Raw genomic sequence first — 13,890 nt, 5'->3', positions numbered from 1 at the left:
GCATCTTTTCCTGCTCTATAATATTCCTCTTGTGTTGTGGTGACCAGATTCCAAATATGGCTGCACCACAGAGTTGCGGCATTATAATATGGGGGTAAGATATTAGCAGTCTTTTTCTTGAAAAGGCTTCAGTGCACCTCCCACTCTCTCCACAATAACAACAGAAACGGCAGCTCCTTCAAAACCTGGCTGCAAACATGTGTGACATGCCAGTCCAGCTAGTCCAACACTTTTGTGTTCAGCCACCATTGTCTCTGCATTTTAAAATCACATGCCAGCTGCTTTTCTTGGCTAGCTTGCTAAGGAGAAAAAGAGGGGAGATCTTCAGCAGGCCAGACTGCATATTTGCACAAACCATTTGTAAAACTCCTTCAAGTGCTAAGAAGTGCTGGACAGCATGCAGCCTTTTAGATGGATGCAATAGTGCAGGCCAGTGATTTTCAAGCTTTTTCATCTCCCAGCACACTGGGAAGGTGCTAAAATGGTCAAGGCACACCATCCATTTTTTTGACAACTGACAAGGCACACTGTGCTGCCAGTGGGGGCTCACATCCCCCAATGGTCCTACTAATAAATGATCCTCTCCCAAATTCCTGGGAACCATTCACGGCACATCAATGTGCTGTAGTACACTGGTTGAAAATGGCTAGTGTAGGCAATGAAAACGATACTTGCTCCATTGCCTGCCAGGCCCATGCAAGCTGTGGGGGCCTGGGAAAAGGAAGGGCCTGCATCCTAGGAACTTTCTTTACTCTTTGCAGCCTGGTTTTTTCACCCTGGAAGCTTTGTCATTGGCAGAGTGAATGCCCCATCACTGCACTGTAATGAGGCAACTGACAGCCTGTGTCCCCAGCTGTGGAGATGGCCAAACAGAAACATTTGCTCAGTGGCTAAATGCTGACCAACTACTGACCAAGTACCCACGTGCAGGGGCCCTTAGCCACACTATTCATACACCAGATCCCTTAACATGGATCATTTCAGAGAGGTGACCATCCCACAGCAAAATGCAACAGTCCTGTGGCAGCTTAACACTAATTGATTCCAGCCTTAGGATTTGTGATCCAGAGACCACTTCATCAGACGCATGAAGTAGTTGCTTGGTGAATAAGTACATAGGCCTTGATCACAGGAAGATGAACCCACAATATATTTATTGTTTACCACAAGTCTGTGGCGAGAAAGATTCACTTCTGAGTACAATAGTCCTATCCATTTTAAACCATGCTGAAAGTGAACTGTGCAAAGACGGGCTCCAGAGCTCCAGCAGTTTGCTTCCTGAATCTGGAGGGCATGCCCAAAAGCAGAGAAGGAGCCGGAGAGATTTCCACATGGAGAACATTCCAGATTCTGGTGCCGCCACCAAAACACCTTGCCTTGCACCCAGTTCACCTCGTCTCCTGTGATGATGGGCCACAGAGTAGCTGTAATGTATCTTAAAAGCTGGGGCAGGTTTGTAGGGGAGACATCACTTTGGAACACCGAGCTATGCACAGCAGTTTCATTGTAAGTTACTTGAAGGACTCCACAACTCACTCACTTAAAAAAAAAAATTCTGTGCCAATTGCTACCAAAGGGAAACTGGACAGTATGGGAACGAGTGCGTTTGAGAGAGACCCTTCCTGGCCCTGCTACCCAGCAATGTCTTCTTTAAAACTGGAGATGATGATTGCACCTTCTGCCCACAAAGCGCACCTTCTGCCCACATAACACTACTGAGCTATGGGTCCTCTTTCAGTCATATCATGTATATAGTGCTTGATTTTCTGGACATGAGATGGTTGCGGCAACTTTCAAACTGGTCTTGTTGAGAAGCATTTGTGCGCAAGGATATGACATGAGATGATATGGAAGTTTCATCTTGTGGGGCAATATATGTGACACTGAAGCATGTGAATTGTTGCTTAGTGTTGCAGTTGGACACATGTGTAATTACCAGCCCAGTCTCTGGGGCTAAAGTGTCACACAGCCCCAAGAGCTACAGTACAGCTCTATCTTATGTATGCATACTCAGAAGTAAGCCCATTAAAGCCTGTAAGTTTTACACCTAAGGGAATGAGCACAGAGTTCGAGCCTTGGATTCCTCCATCTCTTTCTTTTTATATTTTATAAGGCGAATTTGCTTTCCTGCTATTACCTCTTAATGTGAGCAGGTCCCTCCAAGTTCAGTGCTGGGTTAGAGCAGTTTCCTTTATAAACCTCAGAACAGGAATTCTACATCTCTCCTTATCTCACATTTGGTAGCATGTAGAGTCCTACCTCAATTCTGTGTTCCCTAATGGTAGCAAATAGTAACATTTACTTTTAGACAAACTGGCACAGGAAATTTACAACTGTCTTCTCCAGGGCCTCTGAGAGGAATTTTATCAGGGGGTACAAAGTTTCTTTTGGGCCCCTTTGCAGAGGAGGAGGGGTGAAAGAGCGGGGGAGGGTGGTGATGGGTGAGCAGAATAGGGGCAGGGAGGGGGAAGCAGGGTGGGGGGAGGGTAGAGACAGCTGAAAAAGTCTTTGGAGCCCAGGTCTACCAACCCATGTGGCCTCAGTAGTGTTCCAGCATCCCCAGTCATGGAAATGTCCCCAGCATTCCGTATGGACAACAAGTCTAGGTAGATAGGAAAATGTCAGATCCCAGGAAATTTCTGGACCCCCTCCTTTGGCTCCTAGGCCCCGCTTTTGACCCTGGGCCCCGGTACAAATTACCCCCTTTACCCTCCTCTCCTAGGCCCTGGTCTTCTCTTCCTTTGACATCACAAGTGATTAATATACATATGTAGGCAAAGCAGACTGATGCAAAATGTCTGTGGGCTGCTAACTTTGGTAGGTTTATCTGCAAGATGGCAGTAGAGGCCCTTGACCTTATTTTCTTGCATATACAGAGAAGCTGGAGAACCTGGGGGCTCCTTTGTCTCATGATGTTCAGAGCCTAGATGGGAATCTAGACCTCAGTTAGTGGATATGACAGGATACATGCATCTTGTTGTCCTGAGTGACCCTGGGGCCATCTGGCAGGCCCCTGTGAGATACAGGAAGCTGGTCTAGATGGGCCTTTGGCCTGATCCAGTGGGGTTCTTCTTGAGTTAGTGTATCAACAGTTCTACATGCCTAGTCTGATTTACCTCTCCATGCACTTGAACCCCTTATCAAAGTTTCTTTTTATTAAACCTTTTATTTATAGACTTCTACCCCGCTTTCTCTCCCTGCTGGGCATTCTTATGAAAAGCAGCTTACGAAAAGTTATCAAGTAGACATATAACATTAAAATGTTTTAAAATAGTGAATCAACCTAAAAGATTCAGTAAGCCATTTCTGCCCAACTATGCAGATACGCAACACAGGGGTACACTTGTGGGCAGGGCAAAAATGAGTTAAAAGTCCAGAGTAATTTTCTGCCATTACAGGGAGTTGAAATCCAGCCCTGCTGAGATGGCCAGTCAGGACTGACAAGTGAATGAGAGCTCCATACCGAAGCTTTCCTCAGCCCATCTGGCTTCCATGCAAATTAGCAATGTGAAGATAAGCACTTGCTCCCACAAAGCAGGAGCATCTTTCAGATTGAAAGCTGAGATTGCATCTCAGAGAGGAGACACAATATGAAACCGACTGAAACCAAACAAGTTTTTCCATCAATTTCAAGAAGCTCCAGGTCAGGCAATACAAATGCCTCATTTAGCTACATCCTTGCAGAGATGCTTTTGTCATTTTTCCTGTTGCTACTACTAAGATATATACAGATAGTAAAACAAAGCCATTAATAACTTGGAGGCTGTTGCTATATTATTAAAATAGTGATTTCAACAGAAGGCATTCACAAAAGAAAATAAATGAGAAAGTGGTTCTCTGGCTCAAAGGGCTTGCATAAAAAATAAATTTCAGAAGAAAGAAGCCATCAGTAAACAGTCGCTGGGAGGGATGCTCTTGGGTGGACAGTTGCTCTTCCCCTACTCAATATAAGAGAACTACCATTTCAAGGGTGCCTCTCTGCTCAGTTAGCAGGGCTTCACTCAATCTATTTAGCACCCCCTATTTTATTGGTTATAGTTTCACAAGTCAGATGTTAAAAACAATCTCTATGGCCACCCTAAAACAATACAATTCTTCAAAATACAAAATCTTACTCACCCAATAAAACATAAAAAGGCAAATTTCTATATTACCATTTACCAGTGAGATGAATCCAATAATAATCATAAAAGATGAACCAAACAATATTTGAACAGTTTCACAATGAGTGGAAATAGATACATTGCAACTTTGGGATAATCGTCCTATGTAAGGCTAGGATATCACTGTTATGAAAAGTGCGCAGCCAAGCATCACAGACCCAGGCCAATTTGATGGCACTCTCTTTCTCTCTCTTCCACTCACCTGATGGCTGACAGAACCCAGACCAAGAAAGAGGGGAAGCTGAGTCTCCAATGTGGGATTCAGCTGCTAGCACTTCCTTATAATTACCCAGGCAGAGCAGCAGCCGCCACATGGGCTAATTATCAGGCATTCAGCTTACCATGCAGGGTGAGGCAGCTCTGTGGTGTAGATAGGCAGCCATTCCAGACTACTGAGGACCTTCATGTCATGTTTTAACAGGAGAATTTTAATTATAAAGGCTGAGAACAAACAAGGAAGGGATCACGGTACTGGCATCTGAATACCAGCTTTAGAGACTGGTGGAGACTCAGTTTCCCCTCTTTACTGGCTGATGTGACTTGTTGCCTGAGGGACAAGTGTGGCTGTCCCATCACCATGCATCATGGGAGCAACCACAGTTTATTTTTACTATGAAAATCAGCCAAGCCTTTGTCCTCCTTTCTTCCCCCAACTCCTTTGTTTCAGACAAGTTTCTCCAGTACTGGAATCAGACCTGTCCAGGGAGGCGAGAAAAGTGGCTGAAGCAAGGGAGAACATCTTGTTTACTTCACTTCCAGCCTGCAGAACCTGCTTTCAGCCAATTAACTTTGCAAGCGGCTCACATGAGAGAACAATCAAATACTATAAAAAGCAGCACCCCTGCTTGAGATGTGAGAAAGATGGTGGTTCCTTTCAGGCATAGCCATAAGAACAGCCCCACTGGATCAGGCCATAGGCCCAAGTAGTCCAGCTTCCTGTATCTCACAGCGGCCCACCAAATGCCCCAGGGAGCACACCAGATAACAAGAGACCTGCATCCTGGTGCCCTCCCTTGCATCTGACATAGGCAATTTCTAAAATCAGGAGGTTGCGCATACACATCATGGCTTGTACCCTGTAATGGATTTTTCCTCCAGAAACGTGTCCAATCTCCTTTTAAAGGCATCCAGGCCAGATGCCGTCACCACATCCTGCGGAAAGGAGTTCCACAGACCAACCACACGCTGAGTAAAGAAATATTTTCTTTTGTCTGTCCTAACCCTCCCAACACTCCATTTTAGTGGCTGTCCCCTGGTTCATCGCATCAGCAACTCTGTCCTCTCAGAACAGACAGAGATATAGCACTCAGAATAGCACTTTGTCAGCTTGGCTTTCGGTCTCCCCTCCAAGAGCATGACCAGAGTTGCTCCTACTTATCTCTTCAGGCAATACAACAGCTCAACCACCAGACCGCACCTCTTGCCGAAGTAGAGTTGGCCTGGCACAGATATGTGTGCCTTGGACCACCATGAACTCTGTAACTCTTGTTATCCAAGCTGGAGAGCTTGCGAACACCTTGTGGCGGCCCATTCTAAAAGCATATGTGGAAATGCTAGCCCGTGTGGCCCCCACCCCCCTCTGAACAATGGGAAAGGATGATGCCTGTGCCACTCCACCACACTCTGGTCACACACCTGCCTGCTTACCAAGTCTTCCTACTTGACCTTCCTTCCTACTTAAGGGAGGTCCCAGGAGCTGGGCTCAGTTTTCATTCCTTGCCAATGGGGTATGAAATATGACTATTCATTAGCAATGACTAGCCAGTGGGGAAACCCAGTTCCCCATAAACAGACAGGCTTGGCCAAGAGGTGTGCTTGTTTTGGAAAGAAGGGTCAGCTGCTTAAGCTGAACTGTTTCCTATCCAGGATGCAGAAGAAACTGCATTCTCAGTCTGCAAACATGTACATCTTAGTGCAGGGAATGTGGAGCTAGAAACTGCTTTCCACTTCATTTGATTGTGACCACAAGCACTACTTCTTCCCCTACGTTGCACTTTGCCTATTTCTCTTTTATCAAACCCTTTCCTGTATTTTAGAAGAAGTCTGCCTGTATGGTTGAAGACAATCTATCTCAGATAGATTGCTTGAGCCAAGACTACAAGTGCTCTGGGAGCATGTACACATGTATGTGTCTGTGAGCAGAGCAACCATGACAGTAAGTACCCTTTTGCTGCTCTAGTGCAGAGGGATGCTTGGGTTAACTAACTAACCCCCCATGGAGAAAAAGCTTGAGGTAGAACCGCAATCCTATCTACCCCCTCCCTCAGAAGTCAGGCTGGAGCACAGCTGGAACACAAACCAGATTAATAGTTTGGCAAGTAATTGAGAGTCACTGCAAGACAATATTGAACCAATAGCCTGGCAGCATAGCTTATTCTCACAACATGTCCAGGGTGAATGATTGGATGTAGAGCAGTGGTTCCCAACCTTTAGGAGTCAGAGAACAACTGAGGCAAAAACTGGAATCGCCATGGACCACATGACCCCCCCATCCCCTTGCACACAAAAATGCAATTTAATTTATATTAATTAGAGAAGATTTATTAGAGATTTATTAGATGGATTATTTATAGAGATTTGTGGGTTGCTGCTTCTCTTGCTAGCTGCAGCTGTGGGCAGTCCATTCTCTACCTCAGCCATTTTCAACCACTGTGCTGTGGCACACTGGTTGTCCACAGGTTGTCCACAGGTGTGCCACAGGAATTTGGGGGAAGATAATTTATTAATAGGGCCAGTGGGAGATGTGAGCCACCACTGGCAGCATGGTTTGCCTTGTCAATTATCAAAAACCTGGTGGTGTGCCTTGACCATTTTTGTGCCTTGTCAGTGTGCCATGAGATGAAAAAGATTGAAAATCACTGCTCTACCTTCTCTGGTAGTCCATGGGGAAAAGTCTCTTGAGTTAGTGAACTGCCACAGCTGCAGCCAACAGTGTGATTTTTTCCCCTGAACCTTGTGGACCACTTTGCAGGATCTTGTAGACCACTGGCTGGGAACCAGTGATGTACAGGGTGAAGCAGCATGATTATGCCAGAAGGCCAAACCCCTTAGATGTCTGCATTTAATCAAGGCATATACAATTGTACACACAGAGGACTCTCTCCAGAATTTTCTCTGGGTGGCCTTAGGCAAGCCACTCCCAGCTGCAATGTGGGAATAGTAGCAATAATCACTTCACCTTACAGGAGTGTTGTAAAGACTTGATCAAGAACACACAGAAAACACTACAGTGAATATTAAGCAAAAAACTGAATATGACCCTTTTACACATTTTCATATGTGAACATGCAGAGTACTGACTCCATAAGAACATGGGAAGAGCCATGCTGGGTCGGGCCAAAGGCTCATCCAGTCCAGCTTCCCGATTCTCACAGTGGCCCACCAGATGCCTCAGGGAGCATACAAGACACCTGCGTCATGGAGCATCTCCACTGCACGCGGCATTCTAGGGTAGCCTACTTCCTAAAACCAGGAGGCTGCGCATACCCATTGTGGCTTGAAACCTGTGATGGACTTTTCCTCCAGAAAGCTGCCCAATCCCTTTTTAAAAGCATCCAGGCCAGATACCATCCCCACTTCCTGTGGCAAGGAGTTCCACACACTAATTACATGCTGAGTAAAAAAATATTTTGTCTGTCCTAACTATCCAAACACTCGGTTTCAGTGGCCATCCCTGGTCCTGGTGTTGTGTGAGAGGGAAAAGAGCATCTCTCTCTCCACCCCCTGCATAAACTTGCAACCCCCCTCCCCCACTCAGGGTGTCAGCTGCAGGTGTTCAGCATGACACACAAGCAGCTACACCTGCGAACAGCCCAACTTCCTTAGAGGCTTGGAGCCAGCCCGATGCATGCCTACTCAGAAGGAAGTCTCATTAAAGTCAGTGGGGCTTACTCCCAGGCAAGTGTGGAGAGGACTGCAGCCTGAGAGCCCATCCCGTGCCTGCCTACTCAGGAGTAAGTCCCGCGACAGTCCACGGGGCTACTCCCAGGCGAGCGTGGAGAAGGCCGTGGCCCTGGAGGCGGCCCTGCACTCCTTCTCCCGGGCCCCGAGCCACAGCAGCTGCCGGCGCCTCCCTCCCTCTCCCCCTCCCTCCGAGGCAGGAGCTGCGCTTCGCGTTCCGCAGCCTGCTGAGCGCTGCCGGCGCCCGTAGCTCAGCCTCTGCCTGGCCCGGAAGCGGAGGCGCGGGCGGAAGCGGAGGGCTGGACGCTGCTCTGAGGCCGGCCGGGAGCCTGGTAGGTGTGCGAGGGGACGGGGGCGGCCCGGGTCGGGGCAGCGGGTTCCCTCTGCCTGCGCTCCGCTCGCTGCTCTTCAGGCTCCTGGGCGGGTGGCGTAGCCAGGGGGGCAAGGCACTGAGTTGGGCAGGGAGCCTGGGGGGGGGTGTGCGGGCGGCCCCTCCCCTCCCCTCCCCTCCCCTCCCCTCCGGAGCTATCCGGGGCGGGGGGGAGCAAAACGGAGGCTCCGAAGGGCAGGGGCTGCCTGCAGGCGCCTCCAGGCTCCCTGCCCTATCAGCGCTGGGATTTTCCCCCCTCTGGCTACGCCACCCGCCCATACATATGATCAGCAAAGCATGCGCACGGTGTGTGTATGCATGTATGCATACATGTACGTATACACACATGCATTCGTGTATGTATGTATACACACACACACGTGCACATGCATGCACGTGTGTGCATATACGTATATGGGAACCTGTTGCGTAGCTTTTGTGTGGTGTGCACCATAGAGGGGTCCCCGCTTTAGCCACTCTTCCTCCCACCTCCCTGATCACATTGCAGAGCTCTGGCTGTTCGTATTGCACCATCAGTGTACCAGGTGCTTTACGTAGAGCGGCGTGGGCAGACCTTGCTCTTTGCAGCTCTTGGGGACCCCCGTTGGGCCTGCAGGGAGCCTTCAGACTCCACGCGGCCTCTGGCCTGCCTGCTGGAGCCTGTGCTGTGCAAGAGGCGGGTGTGGTGAACAGTTTATAGTCCTCCTGTGATTCCACGTGCCTGTGTTTTAGATCTTGTGCGTGTTATACGTAAGCTGAGTCAAATTTATTCATTCGTACTGTATTCGAAGCCTACACCATGGCTTCCTCATGAGGAAGCTGCTTGAACCATTCACTAAAGAGGCTATACTATATCTCCAAAACTAGACATGATAGGGCAAAATGGATGCCATTTTTGGAATTGGAACCCCAAATATACCCAGGAATTGGTGTAATGTTTAAGGAAGCAAAACGTGTGTTGGCCTGTGTAGTCCATGGGGGAGTGCTTGGGAGATGGATTGCCAGAGCAGGAAGAGATCAGACTCCCTGCAGTCACATCTGGTCCACAGCAATTTCAAATTTTGCCTCAATGGTCCACAGGCTGCTAAAAGTTGGGAACTATTGACGTAGAATAACAGAGAGATTCCTGCCCCAAGGGCCTTACAATCTAGAACAACAATTTTCAACTAATGTGTGCTGCAGCATGATCCACAGGTCTGCAGCAGGAGTTTGAGGGGAGGATCATTTATTAGTAGGGCTGTTGGGAATGTGAGCCCCCACCAGCAGCACAGTCAGCCTTGTCAATGTCAAAAAAACTGATAATGTGCCTTGAAAATTTTAGCGCCTTGTCAGTGAGATCAAAAAGGTTGAAGATCACTGGTCTGGAAATTGTCACAATGGAGGCAGCAGAAGGAAGGAAAGACAGAGGGAGGTAGCTCTGGAGAGGGGAAACATGTGCAGTTGTTTTAAAATTAGGAGGGAATGGGGACAAAGGTGCCAAAAAGCCAAACCCCAAAAGTGGAGTTTCAGAAGGGCTGAACGTTGTTAGTCCTGCAGGTGTCTCAGAAAGCAGTTCCAGATGTAAGGGGTAAGGCAGTAAGGGTGACAGGGTGGGAGTCATTCGAGGGAGCAACAGGCCAGGAATGACTTTGAATTGCAATAAAAAGTGCAACCAGGATCATTGTAAGATCATATACCATTTACCTTCAAATATCTCCGTAAAACCCATATTTTTCCTGAAGTTTTTGGGGCAATCCCCTAGTCCCCATCCCTCATTATTACTAAGCCTAAGTATGTGTGTTTTAGGACCCAGTCCTACTCACCTTTCCAGCACAGATGCAGCTGTGCCAGTGGGGTGTGTGCAGCATGGAGGGGCAGTCATGGAGGTCTCTTCAAGGTAAGGGAACATTTATTCCCTTGGAGCTGCATTACTGCTGCATTGGTGCTGGAAAGTTAGATAGGATTGGGCCCTTAGTCTCAAATTGAGTCTCTGAGTCTCTTAGTCTCAAGTCTCAATCTCCAGTTGATCCCTTCTTGCACTTTCCCTTTCTTCTTTTATCTTCCTTGTGGTGAATTATAGTTTTTAAGTTAAGCAGCTCATGATTCATTTTAGCAAGGCCTGCCAAGATTTTGGACTGACCATATGCCTTAAGAAAACACAGGTCATGGTTCAGGATGTGAACTCACCTCCCTGCATTACAATGTCTGCGCATGAACTGGAGGTTGTCCATGACTTTGTGTACCTTGGCTCAACGATCTGCGACACTCTTTCACTCGATACCGAGCTAAACAAACGCATCGGTAAAGCAGCTACCACGTTTTCCAGACTCACAAAGAGAGTCTGGTCCAACAAGAAGCTGACGGAACATACCAAGATCCAGGTCTACAGAGCTTGCGTCCTGAGTACACTTCTGTACTGCAGCGAGTCATGGACTCTTTGCTCACAACAGGAGAGGAAACTGTCCACATGTGCTGCCTCCGACGCATCCTCGGCATCACCTGGCAGGACAAAGTTCCAGACATCACAGCCCTGCAATGAGCTGGAATCCCTAGCATGTATGCACTGCTGAAACAGAGACACCTGCGTTGGCTCGGTCATGTGAGAATGGATGATGGCCGGATCCCAAAGGATCTCCTCTATGGAGAACTTGTGCAAGGAAAGCGCCCTACAGGTAGACCACAGCTGCGATACAAGGACATCTGCAAGAGGGATCTGAAGGCCTTAGGGATGGACCTCAACAAGTGGGAAACCCTGGCCTCTGAGCGGTCCGCTTGGAGGCAGGCTGTGCAGCATGGCCTTTCCCAGTTTGAAGAGACACTTTGCCAGCAGTCTGAGGCAAAGAAGGAAGGCCCATAGCCAGGGAGACAGACCAGGGACAGACTGTACTTGCTCCCGGTGTGGAAGGGATTGTCACTCCCGAATTGGCCTTTCCAGCCACACTAGACACTGTTCCAGAACCACCATTCAGAGCGCGATACCAGAGTCTTTCGAGACTGAAGGTTGCCAACTAAGTTAATCAGAACAGCAACATTTCTCTTGCATTCTGTAAGCACACTGATGGTGTTCTGATAGCAACAACATGAACATACTGAAACGAGTTCTCACAGCTTGCCAGTACTGCTCCTGGTGTATAAGCTCTTGAAGATGAAGTGAGTACTGATACATGCAGGGGCATGAAGGAAATGCTCTATTAAGCTTTATAAAAGGATGTTGCGGTCTGTTTACTAACCATTTTTTTAGCAGGGGGAGAGTAACTGGCCCACCTCACCCCTGCACTGTCTGTTCGAGTGGCTGTCTGCTGGTATTCATTTGCATCTCTTAGATTGTGAGCCCTTTTGGGACAGGGAGCCATTTAGTTATTTGATTTTTCTCTGTAAACCGCTTTGTGAACTTTTAGTTGAAAAGCAGTATATAAATACTGTTAATTAATACAAACACATGCTTGTTTCAGCAGGCAAAGAGCCTTCAGTAACATCTAAGAATGGGAAGGGTGGGTGGGAGGAAGCACTAATTCAGTCTGAGTAGTTCAGAAGAGTGTCTCTAATGTAATCTGTGATATGTTGGTGGGCATCCAATATAAGGGCTTATTGGTCTTCCCTGCTACTGTAATTGTGCCAAGGCTATTCTGAATCAGCATGTGATTGTGGGCCCAATCCTATCCAATTTTCCAGTGCTGGTGTAGCTGTGCCAATGGGGCGTGCACTGCATCTTGTGATAAGGAGGCAGTCACAGAGGCCTCCTTAAGATATGGGAACATTTATTCCCTTGTCTCGGGGCTGCATTGCGGCTGCACCAGTGCTGGAAAGTTGGATAGAATTGGGCCCTGTGTGTGTGTGTAGAGCAGATGTGTCAAACTCATTTCATAAAATAGCCAAATAGCATTCATGGTGCCTGCAGAGGGCTGGAAGTGATGTCATTAAGCAGGTGATGACAAGAAATAATCACTTTTTTCTTGCTTTGAAACACATTAGCTGCAAATGATAGAAGAGAAAGTACAGTATTTACCTCTTCACCATATTTTCAATATGAGACAGCACAATTATCACGTGGGCTGCTAGGAGATGGTGGTGGTGGGAAACTCCAATGATCACATGGGCCACATAAAGAACTTACTTGGGCCACACCAGGTCCACGGGCCTTATGTTTGACACACCTGGTGTAAAACCTAAAGTGTTTGAGCAGAAATGGGGAGACCCCTGTTCAAGTTCATGCCCAACCATGAAGTGTAATGAGTGACTTTGGGTCTCCCACTATGTCTCAACTTAACCTACCTCTCAGGGTTGTTTCACAACAACCCTGTCTGTGTTGTGTAGGCAGGTGAGTTGATAGACTTTTGTTTGGAGGGTGCGGGCAGTCTTTATAGGGCAGGGTGGCTCTTGATTTTTTTGCCGATACGATTGCTTACTAGAAACCTGGGACTCCCACTCACATGTTGTTTGAATCCTCCATCTTGTCATATGTGATTGGAGCAGGTATATGATTAATGAAGACCAGTGTGGTGTATTGGTTAGAGCAGTGTTTCTCAGACGGTGTGTTGGGACCCATTAGGTGGGTCGTGAGCCAATTTCAGGTGTGTCCCCATTTATTTCAATGTGTATTTCATTTGTAGTAGACTTGGTTCTACTGTGGTATGTGACTGCATTTGGGGAAGTGTGACAGATCTGTCCTTTTAACAGGTTATTGTATATATTCTTTTAACAATAATAGTCAGTGGGGCTTGCTGCCAGGTACGGTAAGTGTGGATAGCAGCCTTTTGGGTGTTTAGGGATTGTTTTTTTAAACAGATCAGCAACTGTTTGGGAGGGTTAGGAGCGTTCTTCTGCATTTTAAATAAATTTTTAAACTTATTGGAAATTTACTTACTTTATTACTGTAATTTAATTTTTTTGTATGAGGAATGTTAAAAATTTTCTTGCTTGATGATATCACTTTTGGCCATGACATCACTTCCGGGTTAATGACATAACTTCCGGTGGGTCCCGACACATTGTCATTCTAAAAAGTGGGTCCCAGTGCTGAAAAGTTTGAGAACCACTGCCTAATATAACAAGCAGACTAACAATTCTCAGAGCTTGTCATACTGTATTTCTGTGACTTAACCAGGGGTTAGTGTTTTTTTCTGAGTTTGCAGAAAGTTTGAGCATGTGCAGAATGCTCTCTCTTTGCCCACTGAATGGTCTCTTCGTACATTATCTGGAATTAGAAGGATGGACACACAGAACCTCTAGTTTTAGAAATTAAGGGCCCAGTCCTATCCAACTTTCTAGTGCCAGTGCAGCCACAATGCAACCCCAAGGTAAGGGAGCAAATGTTCCTCCACAAGAGGATACAGCACATGCCCCATTGGCATAGCTGCTCCAGTGCTGGAAAGTTGGATAGGATTGGACCCTAAGTCTCCTGGCCCCATTACAGGTGCAAACTTGTTATACACGGATTTTTTATACACAGATTTGACTCAACACGAATGGCCATTGCAA

General features: G+C 47.2%; 1 protein-coding gene across 1 annotated transcript in view; it reads left to right on the top strand.

The window, feature by feature from the left end:
- The first annotated feature begins 8,349 nt into the window (after positions 1-8,349).
- Positions 8,350-13,890, top strand: part of DIS3L2 (DIS3 like 3'-5' exoribonuclease 2) — a 267,654-nt gene continuing 262,113 nt past the window's right edge. Inside the window, exon 1 of the mRNA XM_066621078.1 lies at positions 8,350-8,395. The gene's annotated coding sequence lies outside the window, so the exon portion shown is untranslated. The remainder of the gene's footprint in view (positions 8,396-13,890) is intronic.

This window comes from Tiliqua scincoides, chromosome 3, assembly GCF_035046505.1.
Source record: "Tiliqua scincoides isolate rTilSci1 chromosome 3, rTilSci1.hap2, whole genome shotgun sequence".
Classification (NCBI taxonomy): domain Eukaryota; kingdom Metazoa; phylum Chordata; class Lepidosauria; order Squamata; family Scincidae; genus Tiliqua; species Tiliqua scincoides.
The sequence above is the reverse complement of the archived record's forward strand: the minus strand, read 5'-3'. Positions and strand labels throughout refer to the sequence as shown.